Source organism: Eubalaena glacialis, chromosome 15, assembly GCF_028564815.1.
Source record: "Eubalaena glacialis isolate mEubGla1 chromosome 15, mEubGla1.1.hap2.+ XY, whole genome shotgun sequence".
NCBI lineage: Eukaryota > Metazoa > Chordata > Mammalia > Artiodactyla > Balaenidae > Eubalaena > Eubalaena glacialis.
The window spans coordinates 33,811,226-33,829,555 of NC_083730.1; positions in this window are offsets into that span (position 1 = coordinate 33,811,226).

An 18,330-nucleotide genomic window follows, 5' to 3' on the forward strand; every position below is an offset into this window, starting at 1 on the left:
TTTCGTTGTAAGCGGGTTCCCTCAGCCTTGCCACCTTTTCTCAGCTGGCTATACTGGAGGGCAGTCTGTTGGCAGACTCCCCTGAGGCCCTGCTTCCCAGGCTGTGATACACACACGCCGCCTGCTTCAGTGCAAAGGCACAGCTTAAGGTAAGGGAAAAACCTCCTCTGCTGAAGAGAAACATTTCGTTGTAAGCGGGTTCCATCAGCCTTGCCACCTTTTCTCAGCTGGCATTACTGGAGGGCAGTCTGTTGGCAGACTCCCCTGAGGCCCTGCTTCCCAGGCTGTGATACACACACGCCGCCTGCTTCAGCACAAAGGGACAGCTTAAGGTAAGGTAAAAACCCTGTGTTGGCAAGTGCCTGCCTAACCCTCGCACAAGCAAAAGCATATTGGCCATTGGTCAAAGGCTTTCCCCACAAGCTTCACACGTTTGCTCCCATGTAGCCTCCGAAGGCCGAGTTGACCTAGCTAGGAATCAAAGTTCAGGAAAGGAACTCAGGGTGCTGGTGACTGCAGGTTGTTTCACCAGGCAGCCCAAATCGAGTACATCCGTACACAATGTAGTAAAGGCCTCACCCTTCAAGCCCACGTCAATTTCATAGAGAAAACACCAGGCCTCGGTGTGCTTTCCTGTGGCAAGGAAACTTTGCTTGCATTCCTTAGGAGGCACAGTGGCTCAGGACTGCCCTACCCCAAGGACTCAGGCTGTGCAGCCCGACTGGTTGAGATCAGCCCTTCTGGCTCTCACGGATGAAACCAACTAGGAAAAGAGCCTCTCCTAAGCTGGGGAACGTGGTGGCTTTTCCTAGTCTTCAAAGGAACAGCACTCTGAGGGAGAGGAGCTGTTGACGTGTGGTAGCAAAATCTCCTCTGCTGAAGAGAAACATTTCGTTGTAAGCGGGTTCCCTCAGCCTTGCCACCTTTTCTCAGCTGGCTATACTGGAGGGCAGTCTGTTGGCAGACTCCCCTGAGGCCCTGCTTCCCAGGCTGTGATACACACACGCCGCCTGCTTCAGTGCAAAGGCACAGCTTAAGGTAAGGGAAAAACCTCCTCTGCTGAAGAGAAACATTTCGTTGTAAGCGGGTTCCATCAGCCTTGCCACCTTTTCTCAGCTGGCATTACTGGAGGGCAGTCTGTTGGCAGACTCCCCTGAGGCCCTGCTTCCCAGGCTGTGATACACACACGCCGCCTGCTTCAGCGCAAAGGGACAGCTTAAGGTAAGGTAAAAACCCTGTGTTGGCAAGTGCCTGCCTAACCCTCGCACAAGCAAAAGCATATTGGCCATTGGTCAAAGGCTTTCCCCACAAGCTTCACACGTTTGCTCCCATGTAGCCTCCGAAGGCCGAGTTGACCTAGCTAGGAATCAAAGTTCAGGAAAGGAACTCAGGGTGCTGGGGACTGCAGGTTGTTTCACCAGGCAGCCCAAATCGAGTACATCCGTACACAATGTAGTAAAGGCCTCACCCTTCAAGCCCACGTCAATTTCATAGAGAAAACACCAGGCCTCGGTGTGCTTTCCTGTGGCAAGGAAACTTTGCTTGCATTCCTTAGGAGGCACAGTGGCTCAGGACTGCCCTACCCCAAGGACTCAGGCTGTGCAGCCCGACTGGTTGAGATCAGCCCTTCTGGCTCTCACGGATGAAACCAACTAGGAAAAGAGCCTCTCCTAAGCTGGGGAACGTGGTGGCTTTTCCTAGTCTTCAAAGGAACAGCACTCTGAGGGAGAGGAGCTGTTGACGTGTGGTAGCAAAATCTCCTCTGCTGAAGAGAAACATTTCGTTGTAAGCGGGTTCCCTCAGCCTTGCCACCTTTTCTCAGCTGGCTATACTGGAGGGCAGTCTGTTGGCAGACTCCCCTGAGGCCCTGCTTCCCAGGCTGTGATACACACACGCCGCCTGCTTCAGTGCAAAGGCACAGCTTAAGGTAAGGGAAAAACCTCCTCTGCTGAAGAGAAACATTTCGTTGTAAGCGGGTTCCATCAGCCTTGCCACCTTTTCTCAGCTGGCATTACTGGAGGGCAGTCTGTTGGCAGACTCCCCTGAGGCCCTGCTTCCCAGGCTGTGATACACACACGCCGCCTGCTTCAGCGCAAAGGGACAGCTTAAGGTAAGGTAAAAACCCTGTGTTGGCAAGTGCCTGCCTAACCCTCGCACAAGCAAAAGCATATTGGCCATTGGTCAAAGGCTTTCCCCACAAGCTTCACACGTTTGCTCCCATGTAGCCTCCGAAGGCCGAGTTGACCTAGCTAGGAATCAAAGTGCAGGAAAGGAACTCAGGGTGCTGGTGACTGCAGGTTGTTTCACCAGGCAGCCCAAATCGAGTATATCCGTACACAATGTAGTAAAGGCCTCACCCTTCAAGCCCACGTCAATTTCATAGAGAAAACACCAGGCCTCGGTGTGCTTTCCTGTGGCAAGGAAACTTTGCTTGCATTCCTTAGGAGGCACAGTGGCTCAGGACTGCCCTACCCCAAGGACTCAGGCTGTGCAGCCCGACTGGTTGAGATCAGCCCTTCTGGCTCTCACGGATGAAACCAACTAGGAAAAGAGCCTCTCCGAAGCTGGGGAACGTGGTGGCTTTTCCTAGTCTTCAAAGGAACAGCACTCTGAGGGAGAGGAGCTGTTGACGTGTGGTAGCAAAATCTCCTCTGCTGAAGAGAAACATTTCGTTGTAAGCGGGTTCCCTCAGCCTTGCCACCTTTTCTCAGCTGGCTATACTGGAGGGCAGTCTGTTGGCAGACTCCCCTGAGGCCCTGCTTCCCAGGCTGTGATACACACACGCCGCCTGCTTCAGTGCAAAGGCACAGCTTAAGGTAAGGGAAAAACCTCCTCTGCTGAAGAGAAACATTTCGTTGTAAGCGGGTTCCATCAGCCTTGCCACCTTTTCTCAGCTGGCATTACTGGAGGGCAGTCTGTTGGCAGACTCCCCTGAGGCCCTGCTTCCCAGGCTGTGATACACACACGCCGCCTGCTTCAGCGCAAAGGGACAGCTTAAGGTAAGGTAAAAACCCTGTGTTGGCAAGTGCCTGCCTAACCCTCGCACAAGCAAAAGCATATTGGCCATTGGTCAAAGGCTTTCCCCACAAGCTTCACACGTTTGCTCCCATGTAGCCTGCAAAGGCCGAGTTGACCTAGCTAGGAATCAAAGTGCAGGAAAGGAACTCAGGGTGCTGGTGACTGCAGGTTGTTTCACCAGGCAGCCCAAATCGAGTACATCCGTACACAATGTAGTAAAGGCCTCACCCTTCAAGCCCACGTCAATTTCATAGAGAAAACACCAGGCCTCGGTGTGCTTTCCTGTGACAAGGAAACTTTGCTTGCATTCCTTAGGAGGCACAGTGGCTCAGGACTGCCCTACCCCAAGGATTCAGGCTTGCAGCCCGACTGGTTGAGATCAGCCCTTCTGGCTCTCACGGATGAAACCAACTAGGAAAAGAGCCTCTCCTAAGCTGGGGAACGTGGTGGCTTTTCCTAGTCTTCAAAGGAACAGCACTCTGAGAGAGAGGAGCTGTTGACGTGTGGTAGCAAAATCTCCTCTGCTGAAGAGAAACATTTCGTTGTAAGCGGGTTCCCTCAGCCTTGCCACCTTTTCTCAGCTGGCTATACTGGAGGGCAGTCTGTTGGCAGACTCCCCTGAGGCCCTGCTTCCCAGGCTGTGATACACACACGCCGCCTGCTTCAGTGCAAAGGCACAGCTTAAGGTAAGGGAAAAACCTCCTCTGCTGAAGAGAAACATTTCGTTGTAAGCGGGTTCCATCAGCCTTGCCACCTTTTCTCAGCTGGCATTACTGGAGGGCAGTCTGTTGGCAGACTCCCCTGAGGCCCTGCTTCCCAGGCTGTGATACACACACGCCGCCTGCTTCAGCGCAATGGGACAGCTTAAAGTAAGGGAAAAACCTCCTCTGCTGAAGAGAAACATTTCGTTGTAAGCGGGTTCCATCAGCCTTGCCACCTTTTCTCAGCTGGCATTACTGGAGGGCAGTCTGTTGGCAGACTCCCCTGAGGCCCTGCTTCCCAGGCTGTGATACACACACGCCGCCTGCTTCAGCGCAAAGGGACAGCTTAAGGTAAGGTAAAAACCCTGTGTTGGCAAGTGCCTGCCTAACCCTCGCACAAGCAAAAGCATATTGGCCATTGGTCAAAGGCTTTCCCCACAAGCTTCACACGTTTGCTCCCATGTAGCCTGCGAAGGCCGAGTTGACCTAGCTAGGAATCAAAGTGCAGGAAAGGAACTCAGGGTGCTGGTGACTGCAGGTTGTTTCACCAGGCAGCCCAAATTGAGTACATCCGTACACAATGTAGTAAAGGACTCACCCTTCAAGCCCACGTCAATTTCATAGAGAAAACACCAGGCCTCGGTGTGCTTTCCTGTGGCAAGGAAACTTTGCTTGCATTCCTTAGGAGGCACAGTGGCTCAGGACTGCCCTACCCCAAGGATTCAGGCTTGCAGCCCGACTGGTTGAGATCAGCCCTTCTGGCTCTCACGGATGAAACCAACTAGGAAAAGAGCCTCTCCTAAGCTGGGGAACGTGGTGGCTTTTCCTAGTCTTCAAAGGAACAGCACTCTGAGAGAGAGGAGCTGTTGACGTGTGGTAGCAAAATCTCCTCTGCTGAAGAGAAACATTTCGTTGTAAGCGGGTTCCCTCAGCCTTGCCACCTTTTCTCAGCTGGCTATACTGGAGGGCAGTCTGTTGGCAGACTCCCCTGAGGCCCTGCTTCCCAGGCTGTGATACACACATGCCGCCTGCTTCAGTGCAAAGGCACAGCTTAAGGTAAGGGAAAAACCTCCTCTGCTGAAGAGAAACATTTCGTTGTAAGCGGGTTCCATCAGCCTTGCCACCTTTTCTCAGCTGGCATTACTGGAGGGCAGTCTGTTGGCAGACTCCCCTGAGGCCCTGCTTCCCAGGCTGTGATACACACACGCCGCCTGCTTCAGCGCAAAGGGACAGCTTAAGGTAAGGTAAAAACCCTGTGTTGGCAAGTGCCTGCCTAACCCTCGCACAAGCAAAAGCATATTGGCCATTGGTCAAAGGCTTTCCCCACAAGCTTCACACGTTTGCTCCCATGTAGCCTCCGAAGGCCGAGTTGACCTAGCTAGGAATCAAAGTTCAGGAAAGGAACTCAGGGTGCTGGGGACTGCAGGTTGTTTCACCAGGCAGCCCAAATCGAGTACATCCGTACACAATGTAGTAAAGGCCTCACCCTTCAAGCCCACGTCAATTTCATAGAGAAAACACCAGGCCTCGGTGTGCTTTCCTGTGGCAAGGAAACTTTGCTTGCATTCCTTAGGAGGCACAGTGGCTCAGGACTGCCCTACCCCAAGGACTCAGGCTGTGCAGCCCGACTGGTTGAGATCAGCCCTTCTGGCTCTCACGGATGAAACCAACTAGGAAAAGAGCCTCTCCTAAGCTGGGGAACGTGGTGGCTTTTCCTAGTCTTCAAAGGAACAGCACTCTGAGGGAGAGGAGCTGTTGACGTGTGGTAGCAAAATCTCCTCTGCTGAAGAGAAACATTTCGTTGTAAGCGGGTTCCCTCAGCCTTGCCACCTTTTCTCAGCTGGCTATACTGGAGGGCAGTCTGTTGGCAGACTCCCCTGAGGCCCTGCTTCCCAGGCTGTGATACACACACGCCGCCTGCTTCAGTGCAAAGGCACAGCTTAAGGTAAGGGAAAAACCTCCTCTGCTGAAGAGAAACATTTCGTTGTAAGCGGGTTCCATCAGCCTTGCCACCTTTTCTCAGCTGGCATTACTGGAGGGCAGTCTGTTGGCAGACTCCCCTGAGGCCCTGCTTCCCAGGCTGTGATACACACACGCCGCCTGCTTCAGCGCAATGGGACAGCTTAAAGTAAGGGAAAAACCTCCTCTGCTGAAGAGAAACATTTCGTTGTAAGCGGGTTCCATCAGCCTTGCCACCTTTTCTCAGCTGGCATTACTGGAGGGCAGTCTGTTGGCAGACTCCCCTGAGGCCCTGCTTCCCAGGCTGTGATACACACACGCCGCCTGCTTCAGCGCAAAGGGACAGCTTAAGGTAAGGTAAAAACCCTGTGTTGGCAAGTGCCTGCCTAACCCTCGCACAAGCAAAAGCATATTGGCCATTGGTCAAAGGCTTTCCCCACAAGCTTCACACGTTTGCTCCCATGTAGCCTGCGAAGGCCGAGTTGACCTAGCTAGGAATCAAAGTGCAGGAAAGGAACTCAGGGTGCTGGTGACTGCAGGTTGTTTCACCAGGCAGCCCAAATTGAGTACATCCGTACACAATGTAGTAAAGGCCTCACCCTTCAAGCCCACGTCAATTTCATAGAGAAAACACCAGGCCTCAGTGTGCTTTCCTGTGGCAAGGAAACTTTGCTTGCATTCCTTAGAAGGCACAGTGGCTCAGGACTGCCCTACCCCAAGGACTCAGGCTGTGCAGCCCGACTGGTTGAGATCAGCCCTTCTGGCTCTCACGGATGAAACCAACTAGGAAAAGAGCCTCTCCTAAGCTGGGGAACGTGGTGGCTTTTCCTAGTCTTCAAAGGAACAGCACTCTGAGGGAGAGGAGCTGTTGACGTGTGGTAGCAAAATCTCCTCTGCTGAAGAGAAACATTTCGTTGTAAGCGGGTTCCCTCAGCCTTGCCACCTTTTCTCAGCTGGCTATACTGGAGGGCAGTCTGTTGGCAGACTCCCCTGAGGCCCTGCTTCCCAGGCTGTGATACACACACGCCGCCTGCTTCAGTGCAAAGGCACAGCTTAAGGTAAGGGAAAAACCTCCTCTGCTGAAGAGAAACATTTCGTTGTAAGCGGGTTCCATCAGCCTTGCCACCTTTTCTCAGCTGGCATTACTGGAGGGCAGTCTGTTGGCAGACTCCCCTGAGGCCCTGCTTCCCAGGCTGTGATACACACACGCCGCCTGCTTCAGCGCAAAGGGACAGCTTAAGGTAAGGTAAAAACCCTGTGTTGGCAAGTGCCTGCCTAACCCTCGCACAAGCAAAAGCATATTGGCCATTGGTCAAAGGCTTTCCCCACAAGCTTCACACGTTTGCTCCCATGTAGCCTCCGAAGGCCGAGTTGACCTAGCTAGGAATCAAAGTTCAGGAAAGGAACTCAGGGTGCTGGTGACTGCAGGTTGTTTCACCAGGCAGCCCAAATCGAGTACATCCGTACACAATGTAGTAAAGGCCTCACCCTTTAAGCCCACGTCAATTTCATAGAGAAAACACCAGGCCTCGGTGTGCTTTCCTGTGGCAAGGAAACTTTGCTTGCATTCCTTAGGAGGCACAGTGGCTCAGGACTGCCCTACCCCAAGGACTCAGGCTGTGCAGCCCGACTGGTTGAGATCAGCCCTTCTGGCTCTCACGGATGAAACCAACTAGGAAAAGAGCCTCTCCTAAGCTGGGGAACGTGGTGGCTTTTCCTAGTCTTCAAAGGAACAGCACTCTGAGGGAGAGGAGCTGTTGACGTGTGGTAGCAAAATCTCCTCTGCTGAAGAGAAACATTTCGTTGTAAGCGGGTTCCCTCAGCCTTGCCACCTTTTCTCAGCTGGCTATACTGGAGGGCAGTCTGTTGGCAGACTCCCCTGAGGCCCTGCTTCCCAAGCTGTGATACACACACGCCGCCTGCTTCAGTGCAAAGGCACAGCTTAAGGTAAGGGAAAAACCTCCTCTGCTGAAGAGAAACATTTCGTTGTAAGCGGGTTCCATCAGCCTTGCCACCTTTTCTCAGCTGGCATTACTGGAGGGCAGTCTGTTGGCAGACTCCCCTGAGGCCCTGCTTCCCAGGCTGTGATACACACACGCCGCCTGCTTCAGCGCAAAGGGACAGCTTAAGGTAAGGTAAAAACCCTGTGTTGGCAAGTGCCTGCCTAACCCTCGCACAAGCAAAAGCATATTGGCCATTGGTCAAAGGCTTTCCCCACAAGCTTCACACGTTTGCTCCCATGTAGCCTGCGAAGGCCGAGTTGACCTAGCTAGGAATCAAAGTGCAGGAAAGGAACTCAGGGTGCTGGTGACTGCAGGTTGTTTCACCAGGCAGCCCAAATTGAGTACATCCGTACACAATGTAGTAAAGGCCTCACCCTTCAAGCCCACGTCAATTTCATAGAGAAAACACCAGGCCTCAGTGTGCTTTCCTGTGGCAAGGAAACTTTGCTTGCATTCCTTAGGAGGCACAGTGGCTCAGGACTGCCCTACCCCAAGGACTCAGGCTGTGCAGCCCGACTGGTTGAGATCAGCCCTTCTGGCTCTCACGGATGAAACCAACTAGGAAAAGAGCCTCTCCTAAGCTGGGGAACGTGGTGGCTTTTCCTAGTCTTCAAAGGAACAGCACTCTGAGGGAGAGGAGCTGTTGACGTGTGGTAGCAAAATCTCCTCTGCTGAAGAGAAACATTTCGTTGTAAGCGGGTTCCCTCAGCCTTGCCACCTTTTCTCAGCTGGCTATACTGGAGGGCAGTCTGTTGGCAGACTCCCCTGAGGCCCTGCTTCCCAGGCTGTGATACACACACGCCGCCTGCTTCAGTGCAAAGGCACAGCTTAAGGTAAGGGAAAAACCTCCTCTGCTGAAGAGAAACATTTCGTTGTAAGCGGGTTCCATCAGCCTTGCCACCTTTTCTCAGCTGGCATTACTGGAGGGCAGTCTGTTGGCAGACTCCCCTGAGGCCCTGCTTCCCAGGCTGTGATACACACACGCCGCCTGCTTCAGCGCAAAGGGACAGCTTAAGGTAAGGTAAAAACCCTGTGTTGGCAAGTGCCTGCCTAACCCTCGCACAAGCAAAAGCATATTGGCCATTGGTCAAAGGCTTTCCCCACAAGCTTCACACGTTTGCTCCCATGTAGCCTCCGAAGGCCGAGTTGACCTAGCTAGGAATCAAAGTGCAGGAAAGGAACTCAGGGTGCTGGTGACTGCAGGTTGTTTCACCAGGCAGCCCAAATCGAGTACATCCGTACACAATGTAGTAAAGGCCTCACCCTTCAAGCCCACGTCAATTTCATAGAGAAAACACCAGGCCTCGGTGTGCTTTCCTGTGGCAAGGAAACTTTGCTTGCATTCCTTAGGAGGCACAGTGGCTCAGGACTGCCCTACCCCAAGGACTCAGGCTGTGCAGCCCGACTGGTTGAGATCAGCCCTTCTGGCTCTCACGGATGAAACCAACTAGGAAAAGAGCCTCTCCGAAGCTGGGGAACGTGGTGGCTTTTCCTAGTCTTCAAAGGAACAGCACTCTGAGGGAGAGGAGCTGTTGACGTGTGGTAGCAAAATCTCCTCTGCTGAAGAGAAACATTTCGTTGTAAGCGGGTTCCCTCAGCCTTGCCACCTTTTCTCAGCTGGCTATACTGGAGGGCAGTCTGTTGGCAGACTCCCCTGAGGCCCTGCTTCCCAGGCTGTGATACACACACGCCGCCTGCTTCAGTGCAAAGGCACAGCTTAAGGTAAGGGAAAAACCTCCTCTGCTGAAGAGAAACATTTCGTTGTAAGCGGGTTCCATCAGCCTTGCCACCTTTTCTCAGCTGGCATTACTGGAGGGCAGTCTGTTGGCAGACTCCCCTGAGGCCCTGCTTCCCAGGCTGTGATACACACACGCCGCCTGCTTCAGCGCAAAGGGACAGCTTAAGGTAAGGTAAAAACCCTGTGTTGGCAAGTGCCTGCCTAACCCTCGCACAAGCAAAAGCATATTGGCCATTGGTCAAAGGCTTTCCCCACAAGCTTCACACGTTTGCTCCCATGTAGCCTGCGAAGGCCGAGTTGACCTAGCTAGGAATCAAAGTGCAGGAAAGGAACTCAGGGTGCTGGTGACTGCAGGTTGTTTCACCAGGCAGCCCAAATCGAGTACATCCGTACACAGTGTAGTAAAGGCCTCACCCTTCAAGCCCACGTCAATTTCATAGAGAAAACACCAGGCCTCGGTGTGCTTTCCTGTGGCAAGGAAACTTTGCTTGCATTCCTTAGGAGGCACAGTGGCTCAGGACTGCCCTACCCCAAGGACTCAGGCTGTGCAGCCCGACTGGTTGAGATCAGCCCTTCTGGCTCTCACGGATGAAACCAACTAGGAAAAGAGCCTCTCCTAAGCTGGGGAACGTGGTGGCTTTTCCTAGTCTTCAAAGGAACAGCACTCTGAGGGAGAGGAGCTGTTGACGTGTGGTAGCAAAATCTCCTCTGCTGAAGAGAAACATTTCGTTGTAAGCGGGTTCCCTCAGCCTTGCCACCTTTTCTCAGCTGGCTATACTGGAGGGCAGTCTGTTGGCAGACTCCCCTGAGGCCCTGCTTCCCAGGCTGTGATACACACACGCCGCCTGCTTCAGTGCAAAGGCACAGCTTAAGGTAAGGGAAAAACCTCCTCAGCTGAAGAGAAACATTTCATTGTAAGCGGGTTCCATCAGCCTTGCCACCTTTTCTCAGCTGGCATTACTGGAGGGCAGTCTGTTGGCAGACTCCCCTGAGGCCCTGCTTCCCAGGCTGTGATACACACACGCCGCCTGCTTCAGCGCAAAGGGACAGCTTAAGGTAAGGTAAAAACCCTGTGTTGGCAAGTGCCTGCCTAACCCTCGCACAAGCAAAAGCATATTGGCCATTGGTCAAAGGCTTTCCCCACAAGCTTCACACGTTTGCTCCCATGTAGCCTCCGAAGGCCGAGTTGACCTAGCTAGGAATCAAAGTGCAGGAAAGGAACTCAGGGTGCTGGTGACTGCAGGTTGTTTCACCAGGCAGCCCAAATCGAGTATATCCGTACACAATGTAGTAAAGGCCTCACCCTTCAAGCCCACGTCAATTTCATAGAGAAAACACCAGGCCTCGGTGTGCTTTCCTGTGGCAAGGAAACTTTGCTTGCATTCCTTAGGAGGCACAGTGGCTCAGGACTGCCCTACCCCAAGGACTCAGGCTGTGCAGCCCGACTGGTTGAGATCAGCCCTTCTGGCTCTCACGGATGAAACCAACTAGGAAAAGAGCCTCTCCGAAGCTGGGGAACGTGGTGGCTTTTCCTAGTCTTCAAAGGAACAGCACTCTGAGGGAGAGGAGCTGTTGACGTGTGGTAGCAAAATCTCCTCTGCTGAAGAGAAACATTTCGTTGTAAGCGGGTTCCCTCAGCCTTGCCACCTTTTCTCAGCTGGCTATACTGGAGGGCAGTCTGTTGGCAGACTCCCCTGAGGCCCTGCTTCCCAGGCTGTGATACACACACGCCGCCTGCTTCAGTGCAAAGGCACAGCTTAAGGTAAGGGAAAAACCTCCTCTGCTGAAGAGAAACATTTCGTTGTAAGCGGGTTCCATCAGCCTTGCCACCTTTTCTCAGCTGGCATTACTGGAGGGCAGTCTGTTGGCAGACTCCCCTGAGGCCCTGCTTCCCAGGCTGTGATACACACACGCCGCCTGCTTCAGCGCAAAGGGACAGCTTAAGGTAAGGTAAAAACCCTGTGTTGGCAAGTGCCTGCCTAACCCTCGCACAAGCAAAAGCATATTGGCCATTGGTCAAAGGCTTTCCCCACAAGCTTCACACGTTTGCTCCCATGTAGCCTGCGAAGGCCGAGTTGACCTAGCTAGGAATCAAAGTGCAGGAAAGGAACTCAGGGTGCTGGTGACTGCAGGTTGTTTCACCAGGCAGCCCAAATCGAGTACATCCGTACACAGTGTAGTAAAGGCCTCACCCTTCAAGCCCACGTCAATTTCATAGAGAAAACACCAGGCCTCGGTGTGCTTTCCTGTGGCAAGGAAACTTTGCTTGCATTCCTTAGGAGGCACAGTGGCTCAGGACTGCCCTACCCCAAGGACTCAGGCTGTGCAGCCCGACTGGTTGAGATCAGCCCTTCTGGCTCTCACGGATGAAACCAACTAGGAAAAGAGCCTCTCCTAAGCTGGGGAACGTGGTGGCTTTTCCTAGTCTTCAAAGGAACAGCACTCTGAGGGAGAGGAGCTGTTGACGTGTGGTAGCAAAATCTCCTCTGCTGAAGAGAAACATTTCGTTGTAAGCGGGTTCCCTCAGCCTTGCCACCTTTTCTCAGCTGGCTATACTGGAGGGCAGTCTGTTGGCAGACTCCCCTGAGGCCCTGCTTCCCAGGCTGTGATACACACACGCCGCCTGCTTCAGTGCAAAGGCACAGCTTAAGGTAAGGGAAAAACCTCCTCAGCTGAAGAGAAACATTTCATTGTAAGCGGGTTCCATCAACCTTGCCACCTTTTCTCAGCTGGCATTACTGGAGGGCAGTCTGTTGGCAGACTCCCCTGAGGCCCTGCTTCCCAGGCTGTGATACACACACGCCGCCTGCTTCAGCGCAAAGGGACAGCTTAAGGTAAGGTAAAAACCCTGTGTTGGCAAGTGCCTGCCTAACCCTCGCACAAGCAAAAGCATATTGGCCATTGGTCAAAGGCTTTCCCCACAAGCTTCACACGTTTGCTCCCATGTAGCCTCCGAAGGCCGAGTTGACCTAGCTAGGAATCAAAGTTCAGGAAAGGAACTCAGGGTGCTGGGGACTGCAGTTTGTTTCACCAGGCAGCCCAAATCGAGTACATCCGTACACAATGTAGTAAAGGCCTCACCCTTCAAGCCCACGTCAATTTCATAGAGAAAACACCAGGCCTCGGTGTGCTTTCCTGTGACAAGGAAACTTTGCTTGCATTCCTTAGGAGGCACAGTGGCTCAGGACTGCCCTACCCCAAGGATTCAGGCTTGCAGCCCGACTGGTTGAGATCAGCCCTTCTGGCTCTCACGGATGAAACCAACTAGGAAAAGAGCCTCTCCTAAGCTGGGGAACGTGGTGGCTTTTCCTAGTCTTCAAAGGAACAGCACTCTGAGAGAGAGGAGCTGTTGACGTGTGGTAGCAAAATCTCCTCTGCTGAAGAGAAACATTTCGTTGTAAGCGGGTTCCCTCAGCCTTGCCACCTTTTCTCAGCTGGCTATACTGGAGGGCAGTCTGTTGGCAGACTCCCCTGAGGCCCTGCTTCCCAGGCTGTGATACACACACGCCGCCTGCTTCAGTGCAAAGGCACAGCTTAAGGTAAGGGAAAAACCTCCTCTGTTGAAGAGAAACATTTCGTTGTAAGCGGGTTCCATCAGCCTTGCCACCTTTTCTCAGCTGGCATTACTGGAGGGCAGTCTGTTGGCAGACTCCCCTGAGGCCCTGCTTCCCAGGCTGTGATACACACACGCCGCCTGCTTCAGCGCAATGGGACAGCTTAAAGTAAGGGAAAAACCTCCTCTGCTGAAGAGAAACATTTCGTTGTAAGCGGGTTCCATCAGCCTTGCCACGTTTTCTCAGCTGGCATTACTGGAGGGCAGTCTGTTGGCAGACTCCCCTGAGGCCCTGCTTCCCAGGCTGTGATACACACACGCCGCCTGCTTCAGCGCAAAGGGACAGCTTAAGGTAAGGTAAAAACCCTGTGTTGGCAAGTGCCTGCCTAACCCTCGCACAAGCAAAAGCATATTGGCCATTGGTCAAAGGCTTTCCCCACAAGCTTCACACGTTTGCTCCCATGTAGCCTGCGAAGGCCGAGTTGACCTAGCTAGGAATCAAAGTGCAGGAAAGGAACTCAGGGTGCTGGTGACTGCAGGTTGTTTCACCAGGCAGCCCAAATTGAGTACATCCGTACACAATGTAGTAAAGGACTCACCCTTCAAGCCCACGTCAATTTCATAGAGAAAACACCAGGCCTCGGTGTGCTTTCCTGTGACAAGGAAACTTTGCTTGCATTCCTTAGGAGGCACAGTGGCTCAGGACTGCCCTACCCCAAGGACTCAGGCTGTGCAGCCCGACTGGTTGAGATCAGCCCTTCTGGCTCTCACGGATGAAACCAACTAGGAAAAGAGCCTCTCCTAAGCTGGGGAACGTGGTGGCTTTTCCTAGTCTTCAAAGGAACAGCACTCTGAGGGAGAGGAGCTGTTGACGTGTGGTAGCAAAATCTCCTCTGCTGAAGAGAAACATTTCGTTGTAAGCGGGTTCCCTCAGCCTTGCCACCTTTTCTCAGCTGGCTATACTGGAGGGCAGTCTGTTGGCAGACTCCCCTGAGGCCCTGCTTCCCAGGCTGTGATACACACACGCCGCCTGCTTCAGTGCAAAGGCACAGCTTAAGGTAAGGGAAAAACCTCCTCAGCTGAAGAGAAACATTTCATTGTAAGCGGGTTCCATCAGCCTTGCCACCTTTTCTCAGCTGGCATTACTGGAGGGCAGTCTGTTGGCAGACTCCCCTGAGGCCCTGCTTCCCAGGCTGTGATACACACACGCCGCCTGCTTCAGCGCAAAGGGACAGCTTAAGGTAAGGTAAAAACCCTGTGTTGGCAAGTGCCTGCCTAACCCTCGCACAAGCAAAAGCATATTGGCCATTGGTCAAAGGCTTTCCCCACAAGCTTCACACGTTTGCTCCCATGTAGCCTCCGAAGGCCGAGTTGACCTAGCTAGGAATCAAAGTTCAGGAAAGGAACTCAGGGTGCTGGGGACTGCAGTTTGTTTCACCAGGCAGCCCAAATCGAGTACATCCGTACACAATGTAGTAAAGGCCTCACCCTTCAAGCCCACGTCAATTTCATAGAGAAAACACCAGGCCTCGGTGTGCTTTCCTGTGGCAAGGAAACTTTGCTTGCATTCCTTAGGAGGCACAGTGGCTCAGGACTGCCCTACCCCAAGGATTCAGGCTTGCAGCCCGACTGGTTGAGATCAGCCCTTCTGGCTCTCACGGATGAAACCAACTAGGAAAAGAGCCTCTCCTAAGCTGGGGAACGTGGTGGCTTTTCCTAGTCTTCAAAGGAACAGCACTCTGAGAGAGAGGAGCTGTTGACGTGTGGTAGCAAAATCTCCTCTGCTGAAGAGAAACATTTCGTTGTAAGCGGGTTCCCTCAGCCTTGCCACCTTTTCTCAGCTGGCTATACTGGAGGGCAGTCTGTTGGCAGACTCCCCTGAGGCCCTGCTTCCCAGGCTGTGATACACACACGCCGCCTGCTTCAGTGCAAAGGCACAGCTTAAGGTAAGGGAAAAACCTCCTCTGCTGAAGAGAAACATTTCGTTGTAAGCGGGTTCCATCAGCCTTGCCACCTTTTCTCAGCTGGCATTACTGGAGGGCAGTCTGTTGGCAGACTCCCCTGAGGCCCTGCTTCCCAGGCTGTGATACACACACGCCGCCTGCTTCAGCGCAATGGGACAGCTTAAAGTAAGGGAAAAACCTCCTCTGCTGAAGAGAAACATTTCGTTGTAAGCGGGTTCCATCAGCCTTGCCACCTTTTCTCAGCTGGCATTACTGGAGGGCAGTCTGTTGGCAGACTCCCCTGAGGCCCTGCTTCCCAGGCTGTGATACACACACGCCGCCTGCTTCAGCGCAAAGGGACAGCTTAAGGTAAGGTAAAAACCCTGTGTTGGCAAGTGCCTGCCTAACCCTCGCACAAGCAAAAGCATATTGGCCATTGGTCAAAGGCTTTCCCCACAAGCTTCACACGTTTGCTCCCATGTAGCCTGCGAAGGCCGAGTTGACCTAGCTAGGAATCAAAGTGCAGGAAAGGAACTCAGGGTGCTGGTGACTGCAGGTTGTTTCACCAGGCAGCCCAAATTGAGTACATCCGTACACAATGTAGTAAAGGCCTCACCCTTCAAGCCCACGTCAATTTCATAGAGAAAACACCAGGCCTCAGTGTGCTTTCCTGTGGCAAGGAAACTTTGCTTGCATTCCTTAGGAGGCACAGTGGCTCAGGACTGCCCTACCCCAAGGACTCAGGCTGTGCAGCCCGACTGGTTGAGATCAGCCCTTCTGGCTCTCACGGATGAAACCAACTAGGAAAAGAGCCTCTCCTAAGCTGGGGAACGTGGTGGCTTTTCCTAGTCTTCAAAGGAACAGCACTCTGAGGGAGAGGAGCTGTTGACGTGTGGTAGCAAAATCTCCTCTGCTGAAGAGAAACATTTCGTTGTAAGCGGGTTCCCTCAGCCTTGCCACCTTTTCTCAGCTGGCTATACTGGAGGGCAGTCTGTTGGCAGACTCCCCTGAGGCCCTGCTTCCCAGGCTGTGATACACACACGCCGCCTGCTTCAGTGCAAAGGCACAGCTTAAGGTAAGGGAAAAACCTCCTCTGCTGAAGAGAAACATTTCGTTGTAAGCGGGTTCCATCAGCCTTGCCACCTTTTCTCAGCTGGCATTACTGGAGGGCAGTCTGTTGGCAGACTCCCCTGAGGCCCTGCTTCCCAGGCTGTGATACACACACGCCGCCTGCTTCAGCGCAAAGGGACAGCTTAAGGTAAGGTAAAAACCCTGTGTTGGCAAGTGCCTGCCTAACCCTCGCACAAGCAAAAGCATATTGGCCATTGGTCAAAGGCTTTCCCCACAAGCTTCACACGTTTGCTCCCATGTAGCCTGCGAAGGCCGAGTTGACCTAGCTAGGAATCAAAGTTCAGGAAAGGAACTCAGGGTGCTGGGGACTGCAGGTTGTTTCACCAGGCAGCCCAAATCGAGTACATCCGTACACAATGTAGTACAGGCCTCACCCTTCAAGCCCACGTCAATTTCATAGAGAAAACACCAGGCCTCGGTGTGCTTTCCTGTGGCAAGGAAACTTTGCTTGCATTCCTTAGGAGGCACAGTGGCTCAGGACTGCCCTACCCCAAGGATTCAGGCTTGCAGCCCGACTGGTTGAGATCAGCCCTTCTGGCTCTCACGGATGAAACCAACTAGGAAAAGAGCCTCTCCTAAGCTGGGGAACGTGGTGGCTTTTCCTAGTCTTCAAAGGAACAGCACTCTGAGAGAGAGGAGCTGTTGACGTGTGGTAGCAAAATCTCCTCTGCTGAAGAGAAACATTTCGTTGTAAGCGGGTTCCCTCAGCCTTGCCACCTTTTCTCAGCTGGCTATACTGGAGGGCAGTCTGTTGGCAGACTCCCCTGAGGCCCTGCTTCCCAGGCTGTGATACACACACGCCGCCTGCTTCAGCGCAATGGGACAGCTTAAAGTAAGGGAAAAACCTCCTCTGCTGAAGAGAAACATTTCGTTGTAAGCGGGTTCCATCAGCCTTGCCACCTTTTCTCAGCTGGCATTACTGGAGGGCAGTCTGTTGGCAGACTCCCCTGAGGCCCTGCTTCCCAGGCTGTGATACACACACGCCGCCTGCTTCAGCGCAAAGGGACAGCTTAAGGTAAGGTAAAAACCCTGTGTTGGCAAGTGCCTGCCTAACCCTCGCACAAGCAAAAGCATATTGGCCATTGGTCAAAGGCTTTCCCCACAAGCTTCACACGTTTGCTCCCATGTAGCCTCCGAAGGCCGAGTTGACCTAGCTAGGAATCAAAGTGCAGGAAAGGAACTCAGGGTGCTGGTGACTGCAGGTTGTTTCACCAGGCAGCCCAAATCGAGTATATCCGTACACAATGTAGTAAAGGCCTCACCCTTCAAGCCCACGTCAATTTCATAGAGAAAACACCAGGCCTCGGTGTGCTTTCCTGTGGCAAGGAAACTTTGCTTGCATTCCTTAGGAGGCACAGTGGCTCAGGACTGCCCTACCCCAAGGACTCAGGCTGTGCAGCCCGACTGGTTGAGATCAGCCCTTCTGGCTCTCACGGATGAAACCAACTAGGAAAAGAGCCTCTCCGAAGCTGGGGAACGTGGTGGCTTTTCCTAGTCTTCAAAGGAACAGCACTCTGAGGGAGAGGAGCTGTTGACGTGTGGTAGCAAAATCTCCTCTGCTGAAGAGAAACATTTCGTTGTAAGCGGGTTCCATCAGCCTTGCCACCTTTTCTCAGCTGGCTATACTGGAGGGCAGTCTGTTGGCAGACTCCCCTGAGGCCCTGCTTCCCAGGCTGTGATACACACACGCCGCCTGCTTCAGTGCAAAGGCACAGCTTAAGGTAAGGGAAAAACCTCCTCTGCTGAAGAGAAACATTTCGTTGTAAGCGGGTTCCATCAGCCTTGCCACCTTTTCTCAGCTGGCATTACTGGAGGGCAGTCTGTTGGCAGACTCCCCTGAGGCCCTGCTTCCCAGGCTGTGATACACACACGCCGCCTGCTTCAGCGCAAAGGGACAGCTTAAGGTAAGGTAAAAACCCTGTGTTGGCAAGTGCCTGCCTAACCCTCGCACAAGCAAAAGCATATTGGCCATTGGTCAAAGGCTTTCCCCACAAGCTTCACACGTTTGCTCCCATGTAGCCTGCGAAGGCCGAGTTGACCTAGCTAGGAATCAAAGTGCAGGAAAGGAACTCAGGGTGCTGGTGACTGCAGGTTGTTTCACCAGGCAGCCCAAATCGAGTACATCCGTACACAGTGTAGTAAAGGCCTCACCCTTCAAGCCCACGTCAATTTCATAGAGAAAACACCAGGCCTCGGTGTGCTTTCCTGTGGCAAGGAAACTTTGCTTGCATTCCTTAGGAGGCACAGTGGCTCAGGACTGCCCTACCCCAAGGACTCAGGCTGT